This window comes from Rana temporaria, chromosome 3 (genome assembly GCF_905171775.1).
Source record: "Rana temporaria chromosome 3, aRanTem1.1, whole genome shotgun sequence".
Taxonomy (NCBI): Eukaryota; Metazoa; Chordata; class Amphibia; order Anura; family Ranidae; genus Rana; species Rana temporaria.
The window spans coordinates 93,958,433-93,971,196 of NC_053491.1; the positions used below are offsets into that span (position 1 = coordinate 93,958,433).

Below are 12,764 nucleotides of genomic sequence, written 5' to 3' on the forward strand. Positions count from 1 at the left end.
ATAAACCGTGATAAGCGGAGATCATGATGATCACGGCTGATCACTGCTTATCACAGAGCATTGCCGGTTTAATAAACTGTGATAAGGAGCAGAGAACACATTCTTCACTTCACATCACAGCACATGGATGTTTTGTCACAAACGGACAGTTTAATAAACCGTGATATGAAGATTTCACAGCTCTTCACCTGAAATATCTCCCTTCCAGATTCACCAGCTCAGAGGTGGAGAATCTGGGAGAGAAGCTGGTGTGATAAGAGGAAGAAGGCTTATGTCCTCCTAATTTCAACACCAGTGGGTTAAAAATGAATATTAACAACAATATACGTGTGTGTGTGTGTATATATGTGTGTGTGTACATATATATATATATATATATATATATATACACATACAGTATCTATATAACACGTGTGTGTGTGTGTATATATGTGTGTGTGTACATATATATATATATATATATATACACATACAGTATCTATATAACACGTGTGTGTGTGTGTGTATATATATATATACACATACACATACACACACACACATATATACCGTATTTATCGGCGTATACGCGCACTTTTTTCCCCTCAAAATCAGGGCAAAATTGTGTGTGCGCGATATACACCGATACTTGCTTCCTGCACTGTGTTTGAACTTTGGCGCCGATCCCTGCTTCCCGCGCTGTGTTTGAACGCTGCCGCAGACATATACCGAGCGCAGTATACTCGGGTACAGTCGGCCAGGCTTGACAGTCGTGCCCGAGTGTACTGCGCTCGGTATATGTCGGCGGCGGCGGCGTTCAAACACAGCGCGGGAAGCAGGGATCGGCTCAGAGACAGCGCAGGAGCAGCGGGGAGGACACCACGAAGGTCGCAGAAGGACGCCAGACCGGACAAGGCCGCCGATGGACGCCAGGCAAGACACCAAAACTGTAAGTAATAAAAAATAAATACAATTCAGGAATTTCACGTCCAGAGTAGGGGTGCGCGCTATACGTGGGTGCGCACAATAGGCTGATAAATACGGTATATATATATATATATATATATATATATATATAATATATATATATATATATATATACACACACACATATATACACACACACACACACACACATACATATACATACAGTATTTATATATATATATATATGTGTTATCACATGTCTGGAAACATTAATTACATGTTCTTTTAAACGTTAGTTTCACTGTTTGAATTCGGCTGCACCATAATCTCACAATATCTCACGAGATTACAGGCAGTCCACCCACTTTTACACAGATCTCGGCTGTTTTCAGAGAAAAAACTTCACCTCTGTTCACCATCTGAGAACTGAAGTTCTCAGTTTATTAAACCGGCTGCAGAGGAGATAATTCTCCTCATGAGAACTGCCGTGAACTGCTGTGAACTGAACGGAGAAAAAACTTCACAGTTTATTAAACGGACACCTAAGATTGCCATTTTAGTATCAATCTACAGCAATGCAGTGACGTGCTGGCCTAGTGGTTAGAGAAGCCGCTCTTCGAACCCTGGGGTTCCTCCAGAGGTTATTGGTGGATCATTGAGCAATTTCTACTTCTTAGATAAGTAATCACTGACACCAATGATCTTTTTTAGATATCTGTAAGGGGTGGGTGGGATTTGTCTAACTGAATACAGATGTAAGGAGCATTCTTCTCATTGACCATCATGCTAATGTGCCTTAAGCTATAGATAAAGTAATTATTAGCAGGGGTTCCCTGAGACCTGAATGGTATTTTAAAGTAATTGTAAAGGCTATTTTTTTATATATATAAATTGATTTATCATTAGGTTAAACCTAAGGCCTTGTACACACGAGCAGACATGTCCGATGAAAACGGTCCGCGGACCGTTTTCATCGAACATGTCTGCTGGGAGCTTTTGGTCTGATGTGTGTACACACCATCAGACCAAAATCCCCGCGGACAGAGAACGTGGTGACGTATAAGACACCAACGTTCTCTAACACGCGAGTTCAATGCTTCCACGCATGCGTCGAATCAATTCGACGCATGCGCGGGATTTCGGGCCGCTGGTTATACGTCATAACCAGCGGACATGTGCGATGAGTCGTACTAACCATCAGACATTTCTGACAGACATGTTTCCAGCGGACAAGTTTCTTTGCATGCTAAGAAACTTTTTTCCACTGGAAACCTGTCCGTTAGGCCAGAAAACTGTCCGCTAGGCCCTACACACGGTCGCACATGTCCGCGGAAACTGTGGACCAGTTTCAGCGGGCATGTTTGGTCGTGTGTACAAGGCCTAACAATTTTGCAATGGTTTTGCACAGAGCATCCTCGATCCTCCTCTTCTTGGATCCCCTGCCGATGATCCTGGTACCTCCTCCTCTCAGTGTGCCACTATAGGATGGTGCTTCCTAATGTAGCATATCTGGAGATTCGATCCCAAGCAGCACTGCCTGTGTCCGTAGACACAGACATCAAGGCCTGGCCGTGCCCCCCACTCTCTTTTCACAGGCTGTGATTGAGAGCAGAAGGAGCCAATGACTCCCGCTGCTAACTCTGAGCCAATGAGGAGACAGAGACAGCAGCTCTGCTGCTCTCAGGCACAGTACTGGATCAAGATTGGGCTCAGATTAGTATGAGGAGGAGATGAGGGGGGAGGAAAAAAAATGCATTAAGGAAAAGAAACCTGTAGCCTTTACAACCACTTTAAGGGTACTTGGCTCTACTGGGCAGTAGTATCTTTGGACAATACTTTTTTCTTTCAGCAAAAGTACAAAGCATAATCAGTTTCAAAACGAAAAAGCTGTATTTCGATGTCTCCGCCATTTAAATACATTTATTGTTTCTTGAAGTCTCGACAGCCACCAGACTCCTCCCTTTGACATGTTTCATTCTGAAAAAGAGCTTAATTGAAGAGACGGGTTACAAAGCAGATAAAATTGAGATAAATAGATCATGTTTTCAGTTTAGTTAGCTTCCAATTAAGAAACAAACGGGATGAACGGCACTGAGAGCACATAACAGCTGGTATTTAGTCATTGATTGTTAATATTTAAATAAACAGGGTCATGCTGAGGAACCAAAATTTGAAAGGACGTGTAATAACAACAATGGTCCCTGATTATCAAGGGTGGTGCTAAATTAGGCATTTCATTCTAACTTACTTACTTATGTGATTTTTATTTCCTAACCTGCTCCTAATATTAATACCCTGTGTAATCCTTGCATGCCTACTTTCCTATGCTCTACCTCATCCCTGCTGCACCCTCTCCCGCTCTCTCCGTCTTTTCCCCTCAGGCTGAGTGATACATACTGTGACAGCTCTGGCTGGACACAGTCATATAATTTACATCACTCTGTTGCTCTTCTATCTCCCCCTCCTTCATTCTTTATAGACCAGATGGGGTGGTCAGTCTGTTTCCCTCACATCTATCCTTTACATCCTGCGATTCGTGTTTTTTAGTCATGTCCCATATCGTGTTTGAAGAAGAATCCTGCTCTGATTAAAAATGTTGTTTTAAAATTAGGAACGGCAGATATAGTATGATGTATGCAATCCCAGTACCAATCACCCCCAGAAACGAGTTGCCTGCATGAGCTCCTCCTAACAGGATGAGATGTTATGCCACGTACACACGATCGGAAATTCCGACAACAAAACCGTAGATTTTTTCCCAGCGGAATGTTGGCTCAAACTTGTGTTGCATACACACGGTCACACAAATGTTGTCGGAAATTCCAGACGTCAAGAACGCAGTGATGTACAACACTATGATGAGCTGAGAAAAATTAAGTTCAATGATTCCGAGCATGCGTCGAATTGATTCCGAGCACGCGTAGGATTTTTGTGCATCGGAGTTGCAAAAAGACGATCGGAATTCCCGACAAGAACTTTTGTTGTCGGAAAAATTGAGAACCAGCTCTCAAACATTTGTTGTCGGAAATTCCGAAAGCAAATGTCCGATGTAGCATACACACGGTCGGAATATCCGACCAAAAGCTCACATCGAACATTTGTTGCCGTAAATTCCGATCGTGTGTACGCGGCATTAGTTTGCATTTTGGTCAAAGTATGCATTATAATTATTATTATGCATCTGCAGCGCTTCAGTGATGTACCGGTCTTGTGGTTAGAGCAGTCACTCTTAACCAAGGTTTCTGTGAAACCATAGGGGTTCCTCTCAGAAGCGGCTAGTGCTCCAAATTTTTGGGGGGGCGCATACAAACTGAAAAATTCTGGAAAAAAAACCCCATCAATTGCAGCCACTGTGCCATCAAACACAGCCACTGTGCCCATTAAATACTGCCACTGTGCCATCATATGCTGCCAGTGTGACCCTCCCCGCCCACTCTCCCTCTGCCCGGCACTTACCCTGTCTTGGTGGGACAGCGACGAGTGGGTTCCTTCAAGCCAGTGTCTCCTGCCGTCCTCATCCTCTGACTCCCGTCCTCTCCTCCTGATAGGCATCCAATAACGGCGCCTGTCATTTCAGCCAATCAGGTGACAGGTAACAGACCCAAGCACCTGATTGGCAGAGAGGCGGTTCAGTGTTAGGAAAGCCAATATTCATTTGCTTTCCTAACATCGCTGAGTGAACTGTGAGTGCCAAGCATGACACTCGCAGGTCACCTTTTTTGAAGCCTATTAGAGCATATGGCTCTAATGAGATGCTTCAAAAACACCCCCTGCTGCTGTAATTCAGGCGACCGGCACCCAAAAAGGGGCCAGACTCCTGAATGGGGGTGGCAGCAGCGGCCATGGATAGATTCATGCTATGTATGAATCTATCCATAGTGCACAGAGGTGGTGGCTGGAGAGAGGGGGTGGCGCCTGTGCGCCCTTAATGCATGGGCCGCCACTGGTTCCTCTAGAGTATGGGTCTCCAGACTACGGCCCTTAGACTACAGCTGGTCCTATACAAGATTTGTTTGAGTCTGCAGCTAGGGTCAATGGCGTATCCTCAATATACACAGATTCAGGATTAGGGTGAACTCCCCCTATCCTGCACTCAGACTTTGTAAAGGAGGACTTTGATGGGGACTCTGATGGTGAGCCTGATGTAAAAGGGAATCTAACAGCAATCCTAATGTACAGGTGAAACTCTTTTTTTGGCCCACGAATATTTGTAGGCTATACAATGTGGCCCTCATACTAAAAACTTTGGAGGTTACTTGGGTTCCTTGAGAAATTTGACAATTCTGCCTTTCAGATATGTAACCACTGATGCCAAGTAACTTTTTAGCTATCTAGGGGGATTCATCTAACTGACCATGAGGAACTGAAGAAATATGGAACTAAAGAAATCATTTAATATAGTTTGATTTAGTTGCTAATATGCAATCCCAGTGCCCAACAACCCCGGCAGCTTTGTTTTTGTGACTGCTACTCTATGGCGGCGTACACACGGTCGAACATGTCCGATTAAACTGGTCCGCGGACCAGTTTCCGCGGACATGTCTGACCGTGTGTACGGCCTAGCGGACAGGTTTCCTGGCCTAGCAGACAGGTTTCCAGCGGACAAAAGTTTCTTAGCAAGCTAAGAAACTTGTCCGCTGGAAACATGTCCGTCAGACATGTCCGATGGTTAGTACACCTAATCGGACATGTCCGCTGGTTATGACGTGTAACCAGCGTCCCGAAATCCCGCGCATGCGTCGAATTGATTAGACGCATGCGTGGAAGCATTGCACTTCCGTGTTTGAGAACGTCGGTGTCTTCTACGTCACGCGTTCTCTGTCCGCTGGGATTTTGGTCTGATGGTGTGTACACACATCAGACCAAAAGCTCCCAGGAGACATGTCTCCTCGTGTGTACGGGGCCTATTACATCACCCTTATAGACAACTGGTAGTAAAGGTTAATTCTAAAAAGATCTGTATAATCTGGTCCGGTCATGTGATTCAGCAGCTCCATCTCCCGTCTGAGGGAGCAATTGACAATGGCTGTGGATTCCCAGGGTGATGACTTCACCAATAGGGTGCCATGGTCCAGCCATTGTCATCACTCGCTCCTCTCCCCTGCAGCAGCCTCTCACTGACATAGGGGAGACGAAGCTGCAGGATCAAGTGACTGGACCAGATAAATGCCGGGATGCACAGGTGTGAACCTGTGCATCACGAGAAAGCGTTACCGGAATGCACAAAAAGCACACTGCGTGCAAATGTGTGATGCACTTGTGGTGTCATTAATTCCCAATGGTTGCCAAATGTGGCTAGCAGATGCACATTTTGTCATGCGACATGATGTGCAAAAAACGCACCAAAAAGCATGGTTAAAAAAACGTGCAGCTCACTGCCTGAAATGGTGCAGTGGCTTCTTTGGTGCATTTATCATGCGTGGGGTAGCCCATTCAAGTAAATGGGCTGCCCTATGCGCATCACACAAAAACAACAAAACCCAGGTGCAAACGCAAGTTCTCATAACGCCTAGTGTGAATGAGGCCTAAAAAAAAGGACCCAGATCTTTTATATACAGGGTATGCAGGATAGGTAGGAGGAGGAGCGAGGGAACGTTTTTAAGAATAGATTTAGCCTTTTCTTTTTTTTATAGAATAGGTTGTGGCTTGCCTGTATTTGCATTATGCTATATGATTAAGTAGAAATGGTACTTGAGTTTAGCATCTCTCACTAGCTATTCGTTTTACCCTATGCTGTGTTTATCTTGTTACCTGGTGTTTGTTTTTTGCGTTTTCTTTAGCTCAAAAGCCACCAATCTCCAGACATCATTAGCCTCCAAGCTTTAAAATAGCTAAAATAGACAAGAAAATTGGTGTAAAATAGATCTGTTCTCAAATTCCATGCATACATAAAGCTGCACCAAACACATTGCTATCAGATATAAATGAAAGTAAGATTACAGGGAAAAGTCACAAACAAATGACGGCAATGAAACAGAAGGAGGTCATAATTATATATTTATGAGCTGTTGAAGTAAGGTAGTTTCCAACATGACAGACCCAAAAACTAGCAAAGGAAGGTAAACTCTTACTTTAGGGGGAAAAAGAGTTGTGTGTCTTTCATCGTTGTGTGTTTGTCGTCTTTTGCATATATTTTTCAGGATTGCCAGGTTCAATACTGACAGTAAAAGCAGTAAAAAGTGTTGTTTCATGTTCTTTATTATATATAGGAAAAAATAATGTGCCACAGCTAAAATGTTAGCTTTAAAGTGATTCTAAACCCTAACGTTTTTAAATAATAAATCTTTCATACTTACCTGCTCTGTGCAGTGGTTTTTCACAGAGCAGCCCTGATCCTCCTCTGCTGGAGTCCCGCTTGATATGGGGGCATTCGTGTTGGCTCAATTCTTTGCGCATTGAGGCCTATGGGTAAGACTGTGTAGGTTAAGCATTTTAATAAATAAAAATAAATAAATAAAAAGCCGTGAAGCCTGTGTCCATAGACACACACAGCGTGGCTCGGCCCAGCCACCCGCTCCCTCCACACAGGATTTGATTGAGACAAGCAGGAGCTGCTGCTGCCTCTCTGTTCTTTGAGAAGAGATGGAGCAGAGGGGGCCACTACTCTTGGGCACAGCGCTAGATCGCGAATTGGCACAGGTAAATATTTAGGGCAGATCCACGTACCTGCGCGTAATCTTACGCCGGGCGCAGCGTATCTAAGATACACTACACCGCCGTAACTTATTTTTTTATTTTGAATCCACAAAGAATTCGCGCTGTAAGTTACGGCGGCGTAGTGTATCTCTGGCGGCGTAAGGGCGCGGAATTCAAATGGATCTAATGGGGGCGTGTTTTATGTAAATACGTCGTGACCCGACGTAAACAAAGTTTTCTTTAAACTGCGCACGCTCGAAATTTAACCGGAACAAGCCAATGCTTACGACGGTGACGTCATTCTACGCAAATTCCTATTTGCGAACGACTTACGTAAACGACGTAAAAAATTCAAAATTGTACGTGGGAACGACGGCCATACTTAACATTGAGTACGCCTCATAACAGTAGCTTTAACTATACGCCAGAAAAAGCCGAACGCAAACAACGTAAAAAAAATGCGCCGGCCGGACGTACGTTCGTGGATCGCCGTAAATAGCTAATTTGCATACTCAACGCGGATTTCCACGGAAACGCCACCTAACGGCCGCCGAAAAATTGCCGAAAAATTGCATCTAAGATCTATCCAGATGCCGTCGTATCTTGTTTTGAGGATTCAAAACAAAGATACGACGCAGGAAATTTCAAATTACGCCGGCGTATCAATAGATACGCCGGCATAATACCTTTGTGGATCTGCCCCATAGTGGGGGCGGAGGGGGATCCTGTGCACAAAAGTATTTACCTTAATGCAGGGAATGCAAATAGGGTAAAAAGCCTATAGCCTTTAGAACCAATATGATTTTGTATACCTGTTTTTATACAATGTATGGTTAATAATAATTAGCTGCATTTTTTTGCCTGGATCCTAGAAGGTTCGTGATCAGATTAACCTACATGATAAGTCAACTTCTATTCTTAGCATCTTCCACGTTATATACATTAGCCAACAGCCTTATTCAAGACATTACTAGTTGTATTGGTATGATACACAACGCTGTATCCTGGCCTAGGCCAACAAGGCCCAGGATTAGGACATCACTTTGCAGTGGGGCAACACGGAAGGAGTCCTACACTATTAGTGTAGCGCCAGTCTCATGGGGCAGACTGGGCTGGGAGGCAAATTAGTCTAGCGCCCCCATAAAGCGGCTGCACTGCTTCCAGTATGTGGGCAACTGGGGGGGGGGGGGGCTCTGCTTCTAATTTTGACTGTCCTATCATCCTAGACCACAAATCTTTCTCACTGTGATATATGTTTTCTGCTGCACCATTGGCATGGTTATATCTTCTTAGTCCTCTCCATAAAATTATCAGAAATTTGTGCTTAAAGTAAAACTTTAGGCAACACCTTTTTTTTTTCATTTTAGATAGAGTAAGGGAGGGTTACAGCCCCTGTCAGTTTATCTTTTACCATCTCTGTCCCATTGCAGAGATTTCCCTTTGCTTCCGGCCCCATAGCCAAACAGAAAGTGAGAGGAAATCTATGCAAATTAAGGGAATCCATTTCCCCCCTCCCCCAGGCCCTCAGAACTAGAGCCCCCACTCGAAAATTTCAGGTGGGTCTTAAACAGTAAGGGGTGTGGCCTTGACAGGAAGGGGTGGGTCATATTTAAATTAGGGGGTGCACAAGTTTAGTCAGGCCTAGGGCAGCACAAAACCTAAATACACTACTGATGATACATGCCATTTTGTGTGGTGGCTGGCCTATACCTTCACTTGTTTCTGGTTTGCACAGTATTTGCCCTTTGCTATCGCTGTGCCCTTTTCTTTCTCTATCTCTTTCCCCATTTAGCAACATTCTCTGTCTTGCAGCTTCTCCCTTTTGAACCTCTCATTTAACTTGGTTTTCCTGTATCTCCAATGTCAATACCAGCAGACATTGGATCCTCTCAGACTGATCCATTCCCTATTAATCCTCTGATCAATAGTAGCATCAATCACCTTCTATATCCCAGTGGTTCCTTCCTTCATGGGATAATTAACTTGTTCCTCACTGGACCTTCAAGCTCAGATGTGAGGATCAATTGTCTGCAGGTAATAGGACTTTGCTGCATACAGTATTTATTGCCAGAGTTAGTAGGCTTCTTTCACTAGTTAGATGACAAAACAGGTATACAGAACCAGGTCTTCAATTTACAGGTTTCAGAGGCTTTGCTTTTATTGATTCTACTGCGTGATGAACAATGAACGAAATTAGGTTGTAATTGGTTGTGGAACTAATATTAAATGTTGAATATAAGATACGGTGACCAGATTTTTTAAATGAAATCCGGGGACATAATTTTTCTTTACTAGTAATGGCAACAATCAGCGACTCTCTGCCCGTCGCCGCCCGCCTCACAGCCTCTCAAGTCCCCCCGGCTACTACTGGATGGTGAGCGGAGGAAGATCACTCCGCCAGGGAAGGCAAGGAGATAGGCAGATGGCATGCGCCCAAAACTGAAGAAATATTTCCTCCGCTCCGACCAGCACTTGATCATCAGAAAGGGGCACAGATAAAGGGAAAAATACAACCTCCCCTATGCTAGTAGGCACGGCGGAGCGGGGGGGTGTAATTCTAATTTTTTTATTTTAATTCTGCACCGATTGTCTTTTAAATTGCCCCTGCCCCTTATTAAATCCAATCTGGGGACAAAACCAGGGACAGACTTGGTCCGGGGACAGTGTCCTCAATCAGGGGACTGTCCCCTGAAACTGGGAATGTCTGGTCACCCTAATATAAGACTACATCATGTGTTGGTTTTATGGCCTCATATGAATTATTGTTGCAGAGTTGGACAAATGACAGTAGCCAATTAGCCAGCCTTTCTAAAAAGAGCCGGTGCCTAACTTTTGAGAAGCTTCTCTCTGCTTACCTGGCTCCTGAAGCTGCCCATAGACATGAGGTGAGAGTTGCCCATTCTGACACGATTCAATTTAAAGAAATCTTTGTTACAAACATTAAATTGTTGTGGGGCCGTAACAACATCCTAATGTGCTTGCAGTTAGTAAGATAATTGGCCAAAAGTTTTTGCAAGTGGCCATAGCATAGCCGAGGCTGTGGGTAGAGAGAAAGCACTAGGAGCCCTTTCACACTGCCAGCGCCCTAAAACTAGCGGCGCTTTACCAGCATTTTGGGGCGCTAGCGGGGGGCTTTTAACCCCCGCTAGTGGCTGAATAAAGGGTTAAAAGCGCCCACAAAGCGCCACTGCCAAGGTGCTTTCCATTGATTTCATTGGGAAGGTGCACTTTCACCCCTTAGATCCCTTTCACACTGGGGCGTTTTTCAAGCACCTGTAAAGCGCCTGAAAGAACCCTCATCTGCAATCCCAATGTGAAAGCTCCAATGCCTCTTCACACTGAGGCGTAGCGCTGGCAGGGCGTCAAAAAAAATCCTGCAAGCAACCTTTTTGCAGCGCTTTAGGAGCTTTTATTCATTTATTCGGCCACTAGCGGGGGTCAAAAGCGCACCGCTAGCACTGGAAAAACGTTGGTAAAGCACCACTAATTTTAGCAGCGCTTTACCAGCGTTTTGCGGGCGCTGGCAGTGTGAAAGGGCTCTAAAGCGCTGCAAAGAAGCCGCTTGCAGTCCTTTTTTTGACGCCCTGCCAGCACAGCACCTCAGTGTGAAAGCACTCAGGCCATAATTAGGTCCTAGACAACAAAGGAGCAGTTTTTTTTTTTTCTGTTGAAAAGCCTGTGGCGTGCAAAACACAACCCAAAAACTCCACCCGGTGCAGGGAAAAATGTGCACACACATAAAGAGTGACATCACAAAAAACTGCGACGGGTGCATACGTCAGTGGTCCTCCGAAAAGGACCCGTCTCTGATCCCCCGGGGCGTTAGGCTCCTGGCAGGGAAAAGAGTAAACTGTGGTCCATACAGCCGAAGCCATATGGACCCATCTTGGTCCAAGCAGCCGAAGCCACAAGGACCCAACATCCTCAGAGGGACTGCCGAAACAGAACCCTCCTCGGTGAGGCTCCCCCGAAGGGAGACCCCATGAGAGCCGGTGAACCTAACCAGAAGGCCGAGTCCACCAACTCCCAAGACTTTCAGAGACCGGCCCGAGGACCAGCACCCTACTCGCCACACATAAAGTGCAAGCACCAACAAAAAGAGTGACAAACAAAACAACACACGGGGAAAAATAATAAAAGAAAGTGGGGAAAAGGAAGATGGGAAGGTGAGGAAAGTGACCAATGTGAAATACATTGGCCGGCCCTCCGGCCAGGATAAAAATTCCACTGGTCCTAGCCAAAAGGCCCGGCCCAAGCGGCAGGTGTGAAAAGTGTGTTGTGGAGATCAGTGACCTGAAGGTGCCACACGATGAGTGCCCCTCAAACACTCGTGCAATGTATGGCACCCCTGGACTGCCACTCCAGGGGCACAATCTCCACGGGCTTTTCAACGGTCCCTAGCCCCCGGTCCGGACCGGCAGCACCCTTCCCAGCCAGGAAGGTGGGAGAAGAGGTCGGGAAGAGCCTACTGACGCAGACTCCACCCACAACCCCTATCTCTCCCACCTAATCACATTCTGGAAGTACTACCCGCTCCATCCCGGTTAAAGGAGAAGCAAGGGTTCCCTCCAGAACAACTGACTGGGGCAGTTACCACCAAATCCAGGCCAACGGCCAGGGACCCGGCCTCTTGGCTTCGACCTCATGCCTCTCTGTCCAAATCAGAAGGCTTCCACCTCCACACCAACAGGCTTAGCGTCCGCCGACTGCCATCCCTTTCCCCCTGCCACAGGGTACCGGGGACAGTCAGCTTAGCACCACCTATTGGCAACTGATAAGAACAGATACTACACTTGATCTTAGCCAAAAGGCCGAGAAGCGACAACAACAAAGGAGCAGTTGGGCTGGTCATGATTGGGCCGATGTGGAAGGAGCCAGCCTCTTCCTCCAGGCTTGTACTTCTACAGAAGAGATGCCAGCTAGACGAGGATAGTGAGAATGCTGTGACTAATTCCACAGGCATTTATAGTATTGTCACCTTAATGCAGGAAGTAAACCATCAGCACTTTATCTGGCAGGATTAAAAGGTATGAATACTAATTAAAGAGGATGTCCACTGAAAAAAAAATATTAAAAGCCAGCAGCTATAAAAACTGCAGCTGCTGACTTTTAATATTAGGACACTTAACTGTCCTGGAGTCTAGCGCCGTCCGCAGCAGAGGACGAGCGATCGCTCGTCACTCTGCTGCCCCCCCGCCATCCTCGATGAGGGAACCAGGAAG

At 45.6% G+C, this 12,764-nt stretch overlaps 1 protein-coding gene and 1 pseudogene across 2 annotated transcripts in view; one reads left to right on the forward strand and one right to left on the reverse strand.

Moving 5' to 3' along the window:
* The window catches only part of LINGO1 (leucine rich repeat and Ig domain containing 1), a 619,539-nt gene that overhangs the window by 459,095 nt on the left and 147,680 nt on the right, over nt 1-12,764 (forward strand). The window lies entirely within an intron of this gene.
* LOC120933947 lies at nt 12,235-12,365 on the reverse strand (annotated as a pseudogene).